Consider the following 17,813-nt stretch of genomic DNA (forward strand, 5'->3'; position numbering starts at 1 on the left):
GTTCATTTCTGAGTCTCCTCTTCATTGACTTCTTTGCCCCGTTCTTAGTGTACAGGTTTGCAACCCGTATCCGCTACAGCATCAAGGAATCTCATATGTACTTTCTGACACCACATTAGACCTGTCTGGACTCACTGTTGCGATTAGTCATGCTGGCAGAGCAGTTAGGCACCTCACAGCTCCAATGACCCTGGTCCTGATCTCTGGTCCGAATATAGACACAAAATTCTGGAGTAACCCAGCGGGTCAGACAGCATCTCTGGATAAAAGGAACAGCTTTACACCTATTCCTTCTCTCTCGAGATGCTGTCTGACCCGCTGAATTACTCCAGCATTTCGTGTCTATCGTTGATTTAAACCAGCATCTGCAGTTCCTTCCTACACATCTAACCTCTGGTCCGTTCCGTGTGGAGTTTGCACATTCACCCTGTGGCTGCATCTGCCTGCCGCTCCAGTTTCCTCCCCATTTCCCAAAGATATGCTGGTAAATTAGCAGGCTATGACAAGTTACATCTTAATACGAGTAAGAAGCAAACACAGGGAGATGATACCCTTGTGAGAATCAGAATAAGTTGCTGGACAAGAAAGGAAATGGGGCTGTTGAGATAGATCATCTGGGAGCCAGCATTGACATGATGTGCTAAATACCTCCCTTCTCCACTGTAGTGAATACTGTACATATAGATCAACAATTTCAGATCAGCATTTATAATTCCCAGCACATATCTTTGTTAATTATCGATAACTATTTACTTATCCACCAAATGATCTTCTGTTCTCTTAACTACCCCCTTCTCTCTCCTCTGTTGACTATTTCTTATATAAACCAACGTGCTTTTACCGTTACAGACTCGCTGCCTGATTTCCACGCACCGCACTGCTTTCACCTTATCTTGACCCACTTCTGTCCAAATATCATTGACTCCAAAGCTAGACTCTGTTTTTCTCCTCAGCCAGGCCGCCTTCGTTCAGCTGACTGAATATTTCCAAGAATTTTATTTTTAGCTTGGATTTCCTTTATCCCCAACATTTTGCTTTGGAGTCACGAAAATGAAAACGGAAATAGATCATCTCAGTTAGAAGTGGGACGTTGAAGATTAATGGTGTTTGAAATTACAAGAACATTTTGATGGGGATGGAAAAGATGTTTTCACCAGCAGTTGGGACGGTAGCCAAAATTCAGAACATTCTGGTAGCTGACAGAGCAGGGATGAGGAGAAATATTTTATATTTAATGAGGCATTATGGTCTGGAACGCACAGATGGAAAGCTGATGCAGACAGATTCAGTATTATCTTTCACAAGGATCAATACTTTAAGAAAGGGTCTGGGAGTTCATCGTTATGATGAAAAGGGCTGTTACAAGCAACGGCAACATCGGGCTGCAGGATGAAACTATGACAATATCTTAAAGGGCCTGTCCCACTTGGCCGTCATTAGTCCTCTTTTACGCGTTATAGATTAGGTCGGCGCGTCATGACGCGTGGGGTGCACATGCGTTGCGCATGGTGAGTCGTGGAATTGTATGCGCGGTATCACGCAGCACTCCAGGATTTAGTACAGGAACAAAATCACGTACGCTGACGCATTGGGTACGCACGCTGAGGCATTGGCGTCATACGCTGGCGTCCCGACGTCTCACGTGTATCGCGTGGTGATGCATGGTTAGTCACCGTCCTTACATCCTTACGTCAACGTCCTGCCGCGCGCCGCAGGGTACTCTAATGACGTCACGTGCACCAGACGGCCGTGATTTGCGCACGACGTCGCGCATCACGACGCGCCAACCTATTTTACATATGACGCATAAATGAGGCGCAAATGAAGGCCCTTGGGCGACCTAATCCGCTACTTCTGGAAGTTTGCCCTCGACTCAGACTCATAGCATGGTCGACACGAGGTTGTAGGAGGTCTTTGTAACTCTCCTTCATGCTCGAGAGTAGTCTCCGCGTACTCGAGACTTCAGCTGGGTCGCAGCGTTTTTTTCAACATGTTAAAAAATGCCCACGAGTAAAAAAAGGTCACCATGGAAAAAAGCGATACTTTTTATACTCGTAGATTTAGTCATAGAAAGCCGTAGTAGGTCATAGTAGGTCTTCATGTTAGTCATAGGTAGTCAAAGGTAGTCGTAGATATTCTTCATCATAGTTGAAGGGAGGTCGAAGGGAGGTCGAAGGAGATCAAAGGAGGTCGTCTTCACCCCACTGTTCGGTTACCAATTTTCCCGAAGTTAGTCAGCTAGTCGTAGCTTGTCGAAGCTAGTCTTCAACATAATCGAAGGAGATCGAAGAAGGTCTTCTACATAGTCGAAGGAGATCTTCAACATGACATTTTGTTAAACTTTTCTAAACTCGCCAATTAGATCACCCAAGTGGGACAGCCCCTTAAATTATCAGATGGAAAAAAAAAACACATCGTGCGAAAGTAACTCTATCCCCTACTTCCAATTCCTCCGTCCAAGCCGCATCTGCGCCCAGGATGAGGCTTTCAATACCAGGTCATCGGAGATGTCCTCATTCTTTAGGTAATGGGAATTCCTCTCTTCCATTATTGATGGGGCTCTCACTAGCCTCAATATCCCGCAGCTCCGCCCTTGCTCCCCCTCCCCCAATTATAACAAGTACAGAGACCCCCTTGTCCTCACCTTCCACCTCATCAGTCATCGCATACAACATATAATCCTCCAACATTTCCGCCACCTCCAACGGGATCCCACTACTGGCCACATCTTCCCATCTCCACCCATTTCTGCTTTCAACAAAAACCGTTCCCTCCGTAACTCCCTGGTCAATTCGTCCCTTCCCACCCAAACCACCCCCTCCCCGGGTACTTTCCCCTGCAACTGCAGGAGATGCAACACATGTCCCTTTATCTACTCATTTGACTCCATCCAAGGACCCTGGCAATCTTTCCAGGTGAGACAAACATTCGCTTGCACCTGCTCCAACCTCATCTACTGTATCCGCTGTTCCAGGTGTCAACTCCTGTACATTCGGCGAGACCAAGCGCAGGCTCGCCAATCGTTTCGCTGAACACCTCCGCTCAGTCCGCCTTAACCTACCTGATCTCCCGGTTGCTCAGCACTTTAACTCCCCCTCCCATTCCCAATCTGACCTTTCTGTCCTGGGCCTCCTCCATTGTCTGAGTGAGGCCAAGCGCAAATTGGAGGAACAGCATCTCATATTTTGCTGGGGCAGCGTACACCCCAGCACTATGTACATTGACTTCTCTAACTTTAAATAGCCTTTGCTTTTCCTCACTCTCCATCACCTCCCCCTTCCCAGTTGTCCCACCGTCTTACTGTCTCAGACTACATTCTATCTCTGTTCCGCCCACTCCCCTGACATTAGTCTAATGAAGAGTCTCGACCAGAAACATCACCCATTCCTCTCCAGAGATGCTGCCTGTCCCGCTGAGTTATTCCAGCATTTTGTGTCTACCTTTCTGCTAAGTAACTTAGCAGGTTAGGCAGCATCTTTGGAGAACATGAATAGGTAACAAGTGTGTAGGAAGGAACTGCAGATGCTGGTCTAAAGCAAAGATAGAAACAAAATGCTGGGGTAACCCAGCAGGACAGGCAGCATCTCTGCAGAGAAGGAATGGGTGACATTTCAGATTGAGACCCTTCTTCTGAAGAAGTCACCCATTCCTTCTCTGCTGCCTGCCCCACTGAGTTCCTCCAGCATTTTGTATCTATCATGAATAGGTAACATATCGGGAATGTATTCGGAAGAAGAATCTTGACCCGAAATTCAACTATCCACTTTCTGCAGAGATGGTGCTTGACCCGCTGAGTTACTCCGGCACTTTGTGTCTATTTTTGTTTGCCAATATCTGTAGTTCCTTGGATCCACAAGCTATCAGATGACTAAGGTTGGCGGCTTACCTGCTATCTCACATGGCCTGCAGTTGGGAGAAGTAAATAGAAGTACCTGGAACAGAATTAGATCTGGAAGACTTGTTGGTGGGTAGGAATGGAGGAGTTTGTTAGTAAGGGGTTATTGGAGGATTCTGGTTGGGGTCTAATGGTGTTAGAGAGGTTTTAGAATTCACAGCCTTGGTAACATGTTGGAAGGAGGTAGTGTGGCAATCCAAATCACATTGGTGAGGTGCAGAGTACTGGGGGCATGATGTGAAAATGTTCAGAAATTGGGTTATTTTTGTGGGATGGGGGGGATGATGGGTTCTGTAGATACTGACTTTGCAGGTTTCACGAGTCGAGGCATATATCTAGAGATTGGGGCTGATAAAATGGGGTCTGGAGACCATGGTTGGAGGAGATGTTTAGTCCAAAGATTAGGGTTTCTGGTCTGGGGTGTGGGGATACCCAGAGTTTGAGGTCTGATGTTTGAGGCCTTGGGATGAGGGTGGACAAATCAGAAATCGGGAGAGCATCAGGAGTTCATGGCCGCCTGGATTTCATCACAGTTGGAGGAAATAGATCAGGGATGGTTTGGAGGGAAGGCATGGATAGAAGGTATGTCTTTAAATAAATGTCTAGTACGTCGATTTCTGCTACTGATCACTTATCAGCCTAGAACCAGGGTTGTTCTGGTGTTTCTATCTCGTTTAGAAGTGATACAGAAATCAGGTTGTGTATGAGGGGACTGCAGATGCCGGTTTACACTGAAGATAGAAACAAAATGCTGAAGTAACACTGCAGAACAGGCAGCATGTCCGGATAGAAGGAATTGGTGGAAGTTTGGATCGAGGCCCTTCTTCAGACTGAGGACGTTTCAGGTCGAGACTGAAGAAGGGTCTTGACCCGAAACGTCATCCCTTCTTTCTATACAGAAATCACGTTATTACTGTCAGGGTTATTCGTGATCAGAAATGTCTCTACAAATTTCTAGTGTGGCTTGTTTCATCATGAGAATTGCAATTTCTTTCTTCTGATTTTATGATACATTAATTTTAAGTGATTTTATGATACATTGCACAGAAAACAAGTTAACAGATAGTTGGGCAACAGATTTTTTCCAAGTGGAAATGTATTGCATAGGGAAAAATTGGAGAATAGTAATCTTCTCCTTCACAGATCCAGGAGTGGAAAGATGGGTCAAATGTTCTCCTCCTGTAACGGGCTTGATTCCATTAACCCTCCTTTACAATACCTGTGTATGCTTTTCAGAAGAGCAAGGACAGAAGTGTTGGAAGAAAAATAAATGTAAATGCCAGAAATCTGAGAAAAAAATAGAAAATGTTGGAAACACTCAGTAGATCAGTGAGCATTCAAATAGAGAAAACCGGGGTCAAAGACTTGAAACATTAACTTCTTGATGTTGATGGTACGTCTTTGACCTGGAATGTTAACGTGGCAATTTTCTCAACAGATGTTGCTTCTCTTTTTCTATCAGCTATATTGAAGATTTTGGCACTTCCATGAAACTACCAGATGAATAGCTTTAAGGGCTCAGGGGCCAGCTCAGATGCTCTGGGACATCATTCGTGAAATTAATCCTAATCTTAGTTCATTGCCGTTTGCACGATTGACTGTCCATGGAGGTAAATAATATTGCATTATCCCTACATACTTTCTGCTTGTCTGCACAGCATGTGCTGCATTAAAGCAAATCCAATGACTGGGCTCCATTAAAATATATTTGCAGCAACATTACTTTCATTGTTAAAATATATATTTATTCATATAACAGGGCCACTCTTCCAGAATCCACGTTAAAATAACTCACACATCTTAAACATCACCTTAATAGAATGCATCAAGTCCTCCGCATTGATGTATAAACGTAAGAACGCCTCCACAAGTTATCCAACCGATAGAAGGCAGCGTTTGTCAAGCTTCTACCAGCATTAGTATCTTTGGGCAAATGTGTAGGTGTGTCTGGGAGTGATGCTGGGAGGGGGAAGTAAGTCAGGCTTCAGTCTGACGAGCATTGATACTGGTCATAAAGTGGAGGTGTGTGATTATCGGAATAAGCCTGGGTCTGACACATAGTGGTTCTTCAATGAGCTAGCGCTGCTGAATCCTTTTCAAAGCAGTACTGGAAATGTGACCATCTCGTGTTCTGACCCCGTGATATCCAACCAAAATGTTGGTCACAAAACATTTCCACATTTTAGCCTTATGCCCCTGTCCCACTTCGGAAACCTGAACGGAAACCTCTGGAGACTTTGCGTCCCACCCAAGGTTTCCGTGCAGTTCCCGGAGGTTGCAGGTGGTTGCTGGAGGTTGCAGGTAGTGGAAGCAGGTAGGGAGACTGACAAAAACCTCTGGGAACCTCCAGGAACTGCACAGAAACCTTGGGTGGGGCGCAAAGTCTCCAAAGGTTTCCGTTCAGGTTTCTTAAGTGGGACAGGGACATTAGGGTACCCTACAAGTGTTTCTTTTTTCTCGGGGCTGTTGTGAATGAACACAGAGGGGAGGCAGGAGATAATAGAACAATTCACTGTGATGGGAATTATTTTGCTTAACTTTATAACCCTTAGATTTCCCTTTTATCTTAATAAAACCTCAAATGCAAATAATAATAAAGGTTGCAAACCCAAATAGACCAATCCTTCGATAGAGACAGAAAACTGGAGAAAAGTAATGGGTGCCGTTTCAGGTCAAGACCCTTCTTCAGACTCTATAAACGTAAGAAGGATCTGAAGAAGGATCTCAATCCAAAACATCATTTATTCCATTTCTCCAGAGTTGCTGTCTGAATCGCTGAGTTACTCCAGCTTTTTGTGTCTATCTTCAGTTTATATCAGCATCTGCAGTTCCTTCCTACAACAATCCTTATTTTATGGCGTGCAAGAATTGTTCTGCACTGAACATGGTCTTGTGATGTTTCCCTGTATACCCCCGTTTCAATGAATTCCATCTCCATTCTGTCTTTGCTTTCTGCACTGAAGTTGTTTGAAGATGGCAACTTTGAAGTGGGTGTCTGTTTGAGGCTCAAATTTAAGATGACAAAACAGATCAGGCTGGCAATGATTAACATTTTTATCATGTCTTTAACAATGTAAACCACACAGGCAGCTTCATTCAAAATGTAATTAAATAAAATTTGACATTAGCTCACGTGGAGTATTTGGGCAAACTAAAGTTTTCTCAAAGAGGTAGTTTTTGAAGTGATTTACAAATCAGGAGAGATGGAGAGGGAAGGATTTAGGAGGGAATGATCTAACGGAGGTTTAGGTTTAAATTTATTATTGTCACACTGAAAAGCTTTGTTTTGCATGCTATCCAAACAGATCTGAGGTGGCACAGTGGTGCAACGGTAGAGTTGTTGCACCAAACATACAGGTTCGACCCAGACTATGAGCACTATCTGTAAGGATTTTCCATACTTCCTGCATGGGGTTTTCTCCAGGTGCTCTCTTTTCCTCCCACACTTCAAACATCTACACGTTTGTAGGTTAATTGGCTTCGGTAAAAAATTGTAACTTGTCCCCAGTGTGTAGGATGGTGTTAGTGTATGCAGTGATCAAGGTCGGCACAGACTCGATGGGCCAAAGGGCCTGTTTCTGCACTCTATCACTAAAATATGAAGTCTAAAATAAAGATCAGTTCTACCAAAAAACATAAATTATATTACATACATCCAATCAAGACAAACTCAAATGCAAAAGACACAGCAAATAGGGAGATACAGAGTGCAGAATATATCTCAGTCTTGTTGTATTTCAGCTCCATAGACAGTCCAAATGCACAATGGGGTGGAAGTCAATTGGACAGTGGCCTAGCTAATGGAAGGATTATTTAGAAGCCTGATAATTGAGTGGAAGAAGCTGTTCCTGAGTCTGGTGGTGCACGTTTCAAGCTTCTGTAGATTCCGATGGACGGGAGCAGGGAGAAAAAGGAATGACCGGAGTGGGTCAAGTCTTTGATTATGTTGGCTGCTTTTCTGAGGCAGCGTGAAGTGTAGATGGAATCAATGGCGGGAGGTCTGGCCTGTGAGATGGATGGGGCTCCATCTACTACTCTCTGCAATTTCTTGCGGTCTTGTGCAAGGCTGTTCCCAAACCAAGCCGTGATGCAACCTGACCGTATGCTTTCTCTTGTGCATCGGTAGAAGTATATAAACATCATTGGAGTTGTGCTGAGAAAGTGGCAATGCAATTCCCTGAAGATCATTTTTACATAAATCCTAAAAGCTTTTAAATGGTTAAATGGTCTGTCTAACCAACTTTACTGCAGTGAAACGTTCAATCTTCTAATGGCCCAAAGCATTTTGCTTTATTCGCCTCATGCTCTTTTACATTCCTGTGAGAACTCTATGTATCCATACTAAAGATTTCAGAAGTCACAAACCCAGTTATTGGATATGTCCTCCTCTCCTGTGGTCTCATTGTTCTTGGCTTTGCTGAAGGTCTTAGTTTCTATGACTGGGCATATTGACAGACATGTTGGGCCCATTCCACAGTTTTCCTTCCTTCTTTCCATCCTTCCTTCCAGTTCCCTCACAAATGCTAGAGTTTGCACGTTCTCCCCATGACCCGCGTGGGTTTTATCCAGGATCTATGGTTTCCTCCCACACTCCAAAGATGTACAGGTTTGTAGGTCAATTGGTTTGGTATAATTCTAAATTGTCCCTAGTGTGTGTAGGATAGTGTTAGGTGCGGGGGTTCAATGGTCGGCATGGCCACGGTGGGCCGAAGGGCCTGTTTCCGTGCTGTATTTCAAAATTAAACAAAACTAAACCCCCCTACCCATAGGTTTTCCCAGCTTATCAACGGGTCCTGATCTCTACCAATGCTGGGCTGACTACATTGGGCAGCAATAGGAAGGAGCACTCTCACAGATCTCCATGTACTATTCTATTAAGCTCTTGAGCATTTAAATGAGGCACATCATCATGCCATCTGCAGTGCACCAGAACTCAGTGAGAGTTCTTGATGTTAACTGAAGCTTGCCAGGCACTCTCCCAAGTCAGAAGCTTGTCCTACTCAAGAGAACTGAGAGCTCTTTTGGCACGCTGGCGCAGTACAGAATCTGGATATGGCTCCCAGCTGAAGCGTTAACAAAGGCCTCGTAAGGCCACTCAAGATGTCAGGAAAGGCTACATGGTTCTTTTCACAGAACATCTGTGGAATTATTGTCAACATCACCAAATATCAAGTATCTTTTCATTGAACTGCTTGACATTTCTGGTACTCTCTTTTGTAGAGGCCACAGTTCATGGCTTGTAAAGCAATATTGGATGTCCTGTGGAAATTAAGAGCGATACATAGAAGCAATTTAGTTCTCAGACCCAGCGTTGCTACTGTCAGAGCTGATTCTGCGAGTAAAGCCACTGGCGAAATGCCAGCAAGCTGCAACAAGTACTTTTGCTGGCATGAACTGCACCCCAGATCACTTTGGAAACAATTTCAGTGGTACACATGTTGTTTACCCAGTGCCACGCATTAATCCTCAATCAAACCATCTGGTTTCCTGTTTTCTTTTAAAAACACAAGCCTATACTGTGAGCAATCTGTTCATGACAGCAACTAATTAGGTCGCAGACAAGTCAGTTGTTAGTGTTTACAGTCCTGTATCATTGGAAGAGGGCCAGTTGCTTTGCATTCAGGATTAAGAGCTATGTACAGTAGCCACCTTGGTGCTTGAACCCTTTCAGGTTCCAGTTGCATAATGCAATAGAAATCTAGTATCTCTAAAGGTTTATTTTTTAATTCAGTTTGATGAATGTGGGTATTGCTATCAATGTCAGCATTTACTGCCCATCTATAATTGTCCTCAAGATGGAGTTGGTGAATATATTCTGGAACTGATGCATCTCCTCTGTTGAAGGCACTACGATAAATGCGGTATGAATCAGGAGTTCCAGGATTAAATCCACTCAGTAATCATCATCGGGCATCACAGTGGCGCAGCGATAGAGTTGCTGCCAGAGACCCCGGTTCGATCCTGACTCCGGCTGCTGTCTGTTTGTTAGTACATTCTTCCCGTGACCTGCATGGGTTTTCTCCACGATCTTCAGTTTCCTCCCACATTCTAAAGACGTACAGATTTCTGGGTTAATTGGCTTGGTAAATTGTCCCTAGTATGTGTAGGATAGTGTAAATGTGTGGGGATCGCTGGTCGGTGCAGACTCAGAGGGCCGAAGGGCCTGTTTCCACGCTCTATCTCTAAACTAGACTAAACTAAACTAAACTAAACATGGCCCATCAGTGGAGGGCATGGACCTGGTTTGTGAATGGGGTGTGAAATCAAGGGGCTCCTTTGTCCTGAGTGGTGTTGAGATTTTTGAATGTTTTTGAAGCTGTACTCATCCAGGCAAGTGGAGAGTACTCCATCGTGCTCCCAACTTGTTTCTTGTAGAAGGTAGAAAGGCTTTGGGGTGTCAGGAAGTGAGTCATTCTTTGCAGCACACCCATTCTCTGACTACTTTTGTAATCATAATATGAATATGGTTGGTCCAGTTACGTTTCTGGATAGCAAGGACAGGACCAGGAGAATTACTGAATAATGCCAGGCACAAGAGTATTCAGGAAAGTGGAGTAACTAGAGATGCCTGGTTAGACTAATGCCATGAATGTGGAGCAGAGAAGGTTGGTGTCGGAGGGAAGACAGCATAAAAAGCTGGAGTAACTCAGCAGGACAGGTAGCATCTCTAGAGAGAGGGGATTGGTCACATTTCGGGTCTAGACCCTTCTTCAGACTGAAATTCAAGGGAAAGGGAAACGAGAGATATAGACGATGGTGTAGAGAGATCTAGAACAAATGAATGAAAGATATGCAAAAAAGTAAAAACGAAAAGGAAAACAGGCCATAGTTAGCTGTTTGTTAGGTGAGAATGAAAGGTTGGTGTTACTTGGGTGTGGGAGGGATGGAGAGAGAGGGAATGCAAGCAAGGGTTACCTGAAGTTTGAGAAATCAATATTCATACCCCTGGGTTGTAAGCTGCCCAAGCAAAATATGAGATGCTGGTCCTCCAATTTGCATTTGGCCTCACTCTGACAATGGAGGAGGCCTAGGACAGAAAGGTCAGATCTACCTGATCTCCCGGTTGCTAACCACTTTCCCATTCCCACACTGCCCTGTTGATGATGATGGTAGGGTCTTGGTGATGGTAATGCCATTAAATCAATGTAGCTTTCTCTTGAGGATATGGCCTTTGCTGTGGTGTGCATGTTACTGGCCAATTATCACCCCTTGCCTAATTATTACATGTCATAAATTTGCTTAATTAGTTCAGAAATGGAGATGGGGAATTGAAAATTGTACACACATCCTCATATATCCATTTACTCCAACTCTCTCATATGTTCCCACTGAATACAATGCCTTTACATCAAGTGTGTACCAATTCCCAGTAGAGAAAGAAATACATTTCTGAAAGATATAACTGAATTTGCTTCCATCACATTTTGTAGCTTCATAACTTCCATTGTAAATCAACCTTTTACTCAGATATCTTAAAACCCCGTCCTTTATATACAGTATGTGCCCATCTGCCAATGGAGATAATTTCTCTCTACTGCCTTCCATATTTTTTGAACGGCTCTACTAAATCTCACTCCAACCTTCTCTGCTCCACACTTACTGCACCTCTATTACTCTACATAGCTGAATGCCTTCATGTCTGGCACTACTCATTAATACCCCTTATCCGGTAGGCGGCGCGGCTCTGGCCAGCAGCGGCCTCTGCAGCCTGTCCGCGTTTTTATTACAGTTTTTTTGTCTGTGTTTGAAATGTAGTTTTTGAAGATGCTATTTTATGTTAATAAAAGGTGTGTGTGCCCTGGGGGGGGCGGGGGTGGGGTGGGAGGGGGGGGGGAAACATTTTTTGAATCTCTCCCTGCACTGGAGACCCGACCTACCACCCCTCGTCGGGTCTCAGGTGTAGTTGAGGCCGCAACGAGGAGCGGCCTCCAACAGGAAGAAGCCGGGGACTCAGGTGCCGACTCACCGTTGCCGGCGCGGAGCTGGCCGAGTCCGGAGCGGGTGGAGCGGGGGAGGAGCGCTGCTGCTGCTGCTGTCATTGCTGCTGCTGCTGCTGCTGCTGCTGCTACCGGAGAGTCGGAGGCTCCAACGACGGGTCTGTGGACGACGGCACCGGGAGCCCGCGGCTCCCTGGGGGGAGACCGCTTTTCAGGGCTCCTGCAACGGCGACTTCTCCCGCCCGAGTTGCGGGGTTGAAGAGCTCCTGGAGCGGGGCCTACATCACTGCCCCGCGCGGCTGGAATGGCCGCGGACTTTGCGAGCGCACACCGGGGGCTCCAACACCAAGACCCGGTGTGCGACCTCGCACCACCCGGCGTGGCTTTAATGGCCGCGGGACAATCGCCATCGCCAGCCGGGGGCTTTGACTTTGACTCTGACATCGGGGGGGGGAGAGTGCAGTGGAGAGATAAGTTTATTTGGCCTTCCATCACAGCTATGTGATGGATGTTTATGTTAAATGTAATTATGTTGTGTCTGGGGTCTATTTGTGTGTAATGTATGGCTGCAGAAACGGCATTTCGTTTGGACCTCCAGGGGTCCAAATGACAATTAAATTGACTCTTGACTCTTGACTCTTATCCAGACCTTGCTATCCCTCTTAACGTGGGACACCTGACATCTGATGCAGAGCTTTAATTACAGTCTACCCAATGGGTTTGAAAGGTTTAGCTTAACGATGAAGATGCTATTCCTGTAAATGTTAATAAAAGGAAATGCATTGCCCTATTTCTCTCTTATATACTGTAGTCATTCAATGGAGAATTGACAGTCATCTTGCATTTGACTTAGGAGGTGAGCAGGAATTCTCCAGCATTTGGATACTTGCCTTCAGCACCCCTCACTTGATTGCCGCTTGCATTTTAATGGAGAGAATAGTTTGACGTTTAAGCCTACCTATTATTAATATACAAGATAGTCACCTTAGTGTGATGATAAAGAATGACATATTTCCTAAAATGATTTAAAGTACAGCGAGATATAGAACTTCGTAACCCTTGCATCCCCTCTCCCCTACCCCAGTCATTGTACTAGTTTCACTATCGTCTTGGTGAGTTTCATTGTCTGAAACACGTTTTCACCTAGCTAACAGCTACCAATGGCCTTTTCCATTATCACTGTTATATTTTTGCATTTCTTTCATTAATTTATTATTATCTATATCTCTCGACATCACTGTCTATGTCTCTTGTTTCCGTTTCCCTGGATCTCAGTCTGAAGAAGGGTCTCCACACGAAACATCACTTATTCGTTTTCTCCAGAGATGCTGTCTGAACCGTTGAGCTACTACAACTTTTTGTGTCTGTTTAAATATTTAAATAAATATATGTATGTATACACACACACTCACACATATATACACAATTATCTTGCTATTGCCTTGAGACTAATTATTTGTAGGCTGAAGAGTACACAATCTCCAGTCTATTTACAATTCACTCAAATCTCATGGATCTCTTTGGGAAATTCGGCATAAATATTTCACACCAGGGGTCAAGAGATTTGATGAATGTCAAGGATGCTGGAGAAATGATAGCACTGAATGAACAAGCCTGTTGGATAATGTGGAATTTCAAAGGTGGATGCAATATTTTTCAAACACTTTGATGGAAATTTACAAAATTGCCCAAGGAAACCTTGATTTGGTTGTATTAATTTCAGTTTTAAAGCTGGAGTGAAGATGTAACTTGACATAAGTCATGTTGGGACCTATATGGAGCTCCATTGATTTGTGTTCAATTCTGATAGCTGGCGCAGGTTGCGCGAATGATGTGTGCTTTCCATGTGACTTTGACCATTCCTCTGGGCTTCTATATATTCACTGTAATTTAGGATGAGAGGATATCTGATAGAAACACATAAAATTCTTAAATATTGGACAGGCTTGAAGCAGGAAACATGTTCCCAATGTTAGGGGTGTCCAGAACCAGGGGGTCACAGTTTAAGAATAAGGGGTATTTTTAAGAAGAAACTGCAAATGCTGTAAAAATCAAAAGTAGACAAAAAATGCTGGAGAAACTCAGCGCATGAGCCAGCATCTATGGAGAAAAGGAATAGGCGACATTTCGGATCGAGACACTTCTTCAGACTGAAGAAGGGGTAGGCCATTTAGGACTGAGATGAGGAAAAACATTTTCACCCAGAGAGTTGTGAATCTGTGGAATTCAATGCCACAGAAGGCAGTGGAGGCCAATTCACTGGGTGTATTCAAGAGAGAGTTAGATATAGCTCTTCGGGCTATCGGAATCAAGGGATATGGGGAAAAAGCAGGAACAGGGTACTGATTTTGTATGATCAGCCATGATCATATTGAATAGCTCGAAGGGCCGAATTACCTACCCCTGCACCTGTTTACTATGTTTCTCTGGATGCCCTGGTTTTCTTCCAAACCCAAATATGTATGGCTACTTTGAATTACCTCTACTCTGCAGGTGGGTAGTAGAGTCAGGGGCAACTTGCTGGGAATGTGAGGAGAATCAAACTGTTTGATGTAAATTGGTGCTTGATGGTCAGCATCGACATGGTGGGCTGAAGGGTTTGGTTCTATGCTGCATGAATCTTTGATTCCAAGAGGGCTGAGAAGTGGCTGGAGTCCAAAGCAGTCAATGCATCATGTTCTGAGTGCTGTATTGATCTACCATAAGGAGCATCAACCTCGATAAGAGGAGTGCTGTTCCTTCTGTGCGCCTGACGTTAGCTTTGTTGAAACCCTGTGTGGTGGGACTGGAGTTGGCTGTGCATTGTCACACTGAACTGGGACTGACTGCTGCAGAACACAAGGCAAGGTTAGACAATAAATTCACACACTGTGTGCCATCGCCTTAGGTTCCTTGTCCCTTCCATGTCAAGTCCACTTTATGGTATCTACAGGGATTATCCCAACATTTAAGAAACAATTAGACAGGTACATGGATCGGACAGGTTTGGCGGGATATGGATCAAACATGGGCAGGTGGGACTAGTGTAGCTGGGATATATTGGTCGGTGTGGGCAAGTTGAGCTGAAGGGCCTGTTTCCACGTCGTATCACTCTATGATTCTATGACTCTACTAATCTACTGTATGTTATCCACTATAACAAATAGGGACAGGAATAGATAGTCAATCATTTAACGTTGTTCCCCTACTTATTAAGATCGTGGCTAATCTCTCCCTGAATATCTTATTTTTCATCCCCATCCACTTATCCCTTTATTCCTTGTAGAGCTTAGAATATAATGAGTAGGAAGAACTGCAGATGCTGGTTTAAACTGAAGATAGACACAAAATGCTGGAGGCCGAAGGCAGGAATGGAGTACTGATTGTGGATGATCAGCCATGATCACAGTGAATGGTGTTGCTGGCTCAAAGGGCTGAATGGCCTACTCCTGCACCTATTGTCTATTGTCTCTTGTCTGAAGAACGGTCTCAACCCAAAACATCACCCATGCATTCTCGCCAGCAATGCTGCTGGTCCCGCTGAGTTACTCCAGCATTTTGTGTCTATCTTAGGACTATAATGTTCTCTGTTTTGAATCTAGTCAAAGATGAAGTCCTTATAGTCCCCTGACGTGGAGAATTCCAATGATTCACCACCCCTAAGAAAGAAGAAATTCCTCCACATTTCAGTACTAAATAAGCAAATTCCTATATTGAGAGTGGGATCCCTACTCCCAGTTCCTTAGTTAGGGGAAACATCTCCCTCCCCTACAACCTCCTATGACCTCGTGACGACCATGCTGCGAGTACGAGTCAAGGGCAAACTCGGCAGAGGTCATGAATTAGATCGTGAAACTGGGACAGGCAATAACAATGTTTTTCTTCCCCCATAGGATTTTTAAAAACAAGCATTTTTAATAGATATGTTTATTTTTGTTAACCCAAGCTAAAAATAATAAGCACTATATGTTATACATTGTTTAGTAGAGCATCACTGCACAAGTGGCAATAGAAGTGATTTCTTATCAATATCTATGATCTCCTGTGGTAGGACATTGTGTTCTTATGAGACAATGGTGTCTATTGCGAGGAGATTATATGGAAATATATTTTCCCCAAGACAACTTTTTTCTTTGGTTGCCAATTTCCGAAGTACTATTGGGAATTTTAGTTTTTAAATTAAATTAAATTCCCAACCGAAACAGTGTAATAATGTAATAACCAATGAGGCCCAATGAGGCCCATGTAATACAAATTGTGTTTCCTAATTCATCTGTTGCATAATATCCAATTTGTTTAATGGAGCCACATGTTACAGCAGAACTACCCATATTTCCTTTTAGGTAAGGATGCTAGGGCGCACATTAAATATGGAGATGAGTCAGGGGTAGCTTAAAGTTTGGGCTTCTCCTTAATTCAGTCATTCCCACTAATATTTTCAATTCCAGCTGTCTGCCCTCCAAAGCCTCCTGCCTTATCGTTTCCCAGCCCCGTACGGCCCGGTTTTATCTTCTTCCCCAAAAAAGTCCGAAGAAGTCAGCCATTCCTTTTCTCCAGAGATGCTGTCTGACCCGTTGAGTTACTCCAGCTTTTTGTGTCTATCTCATGTTTTCACAACCCGGTCTGACCTCCAATGACCTACATCACCCCCCACCCCACTTCCTCCTCCTCCAATGGTGCGACTCTCTGGGATATGGGGACGGTGGTGGAAAATGACGCTGAGGTACAGGATGAGCCATGAACTTGATGGCTGGTGGAGTGGACTCGAACTGGTGGATGACCTAGCCCTGCTCCTGTTTCTTCCGTTCTCTGATTCCACAATACCAGACTTTCCATTTTCCAGTTCATCTTGCTGGATGAAGTTACTAATTTAGCATTTGCAGCTTTTGAATTCAGACCCAGGAACACAGAATTGTTTGGGAGCTGGTCCAGCATTCTTATGAGGATAGGTAGCAAAATGCTTTCTTCCAGTTTGACTTGGGCTGGATTTAAGCACAAGAAACAGGGGCTTTGAAGTTTAACCCACCCAGCCATTCTTCAGATAGTTACATCCGCCTTCTTCAGGTGCGCAGAACGGGGAATCTCTGTGTATCACAGGAAACTGAGCCACGTTATTGGCACTCAGCCATAATCTAACTGGAAGATATAGGTCAGGATTAATTAGTGCCTCACGCTCAAAAAGGCAAGCGTACATGACTTGGTCTGTTAATCAATCTCAGAAACGTCAATTTAGGGACACGATGTATCGTATTTAGTACAGATATTTATTTCTTTGTTTACCTGATTTCCTGCCATTAAAACAAGAAATCAAAAGCATGATCGTCAATCATCTGAGCCTATTTCTCTCATCAAAACTAACCTTGACTTTCTAACATCATCTTCAGCTATTTTTAGTTGTACCAAGGGAAGAGCGCAGAGCGATAGAAGAACATTTATTTTCTTTTAAAGATATTGCACTCTTATTATAAGGCCCCCTTGTACATGAGTCTGAAACTTAAACACACTGACCTACTTCTCCAGCCTGGGATTACCATTTCCTTCAATCCTTCTCTTTGACATAGTTCTAATCAGGCAAGCAGTGAAGCTGAAAGCATTTTATATGCTGTGTTATAACATCCATTGCGAACTTGACTGAGATGATTTGAATTGATATAACATTGTTTTGTTTTTTTAAATGCCAAGTGTTTTGTGGGCAGTTGAATGACAAAATGAGACCTTCACTGTTTTTAGCAGTCAATGTTTCGACTCATGCTTTCTTAGTTAAACAGATTGTCTTAAGGAGCAAACAAAGCTACCCACTGTTGGGAAAGTCATCTCAGATGTTCATACAAATATAGCATCATACAGTATGGAAACAGACCCTCTGATCCACCATAACTGGCACAGTGGCGGAGAGGTAGAGCTGATGCCTCAGAGTGCCAAAGACCCGGGTTTGATCCTCACCACTGGTGCTGTCCATGCGGAGTTGGCACGTTCTCCCTGAGACCACGTGGGTTTTCTTC

General features: G+C 44.1%; 2 protein-coding genes across 2 annotated transcripts in view; one reads left to right on the forward strand and one right to left on the reverse strand.

The window, feature by feature from the left end:
• The window catches only part of LOC129701436 (dedicator of cytokinesis protein 2-like), a 671,641-nt gene that overhangs the window by 338,012 nt on the left and 315,816 nt on the right, over positions 1–17,813 (forward strand). The gene's annotated exons all lie outside the window — the stretch shown is intronic.
• Positions 1–17,813, reverse strand: part of LOC129701437 (protein INSYN2B-like) — a 91,710-nt gene that overhangs the window by 42,410 nt on the left and 31,487 nt on the right. The window lies entirely within an intron of this gene.

The sequence above is a fragment of the Leucoraja erinacea genome, chromosome 11 (assembly GCF_028641065.1).
Source record: "Leucoraja erinacea ecotype New England chromosome 11, Leri_hhj_1, whole genome shotgun sequence".
Lineage (NCBI taxonomy): Eukaryota > Metazoa > Chordata > Chondrichthyes > Rajiformes > Rajidae > Leucoraja > Leucoraja erinaceus.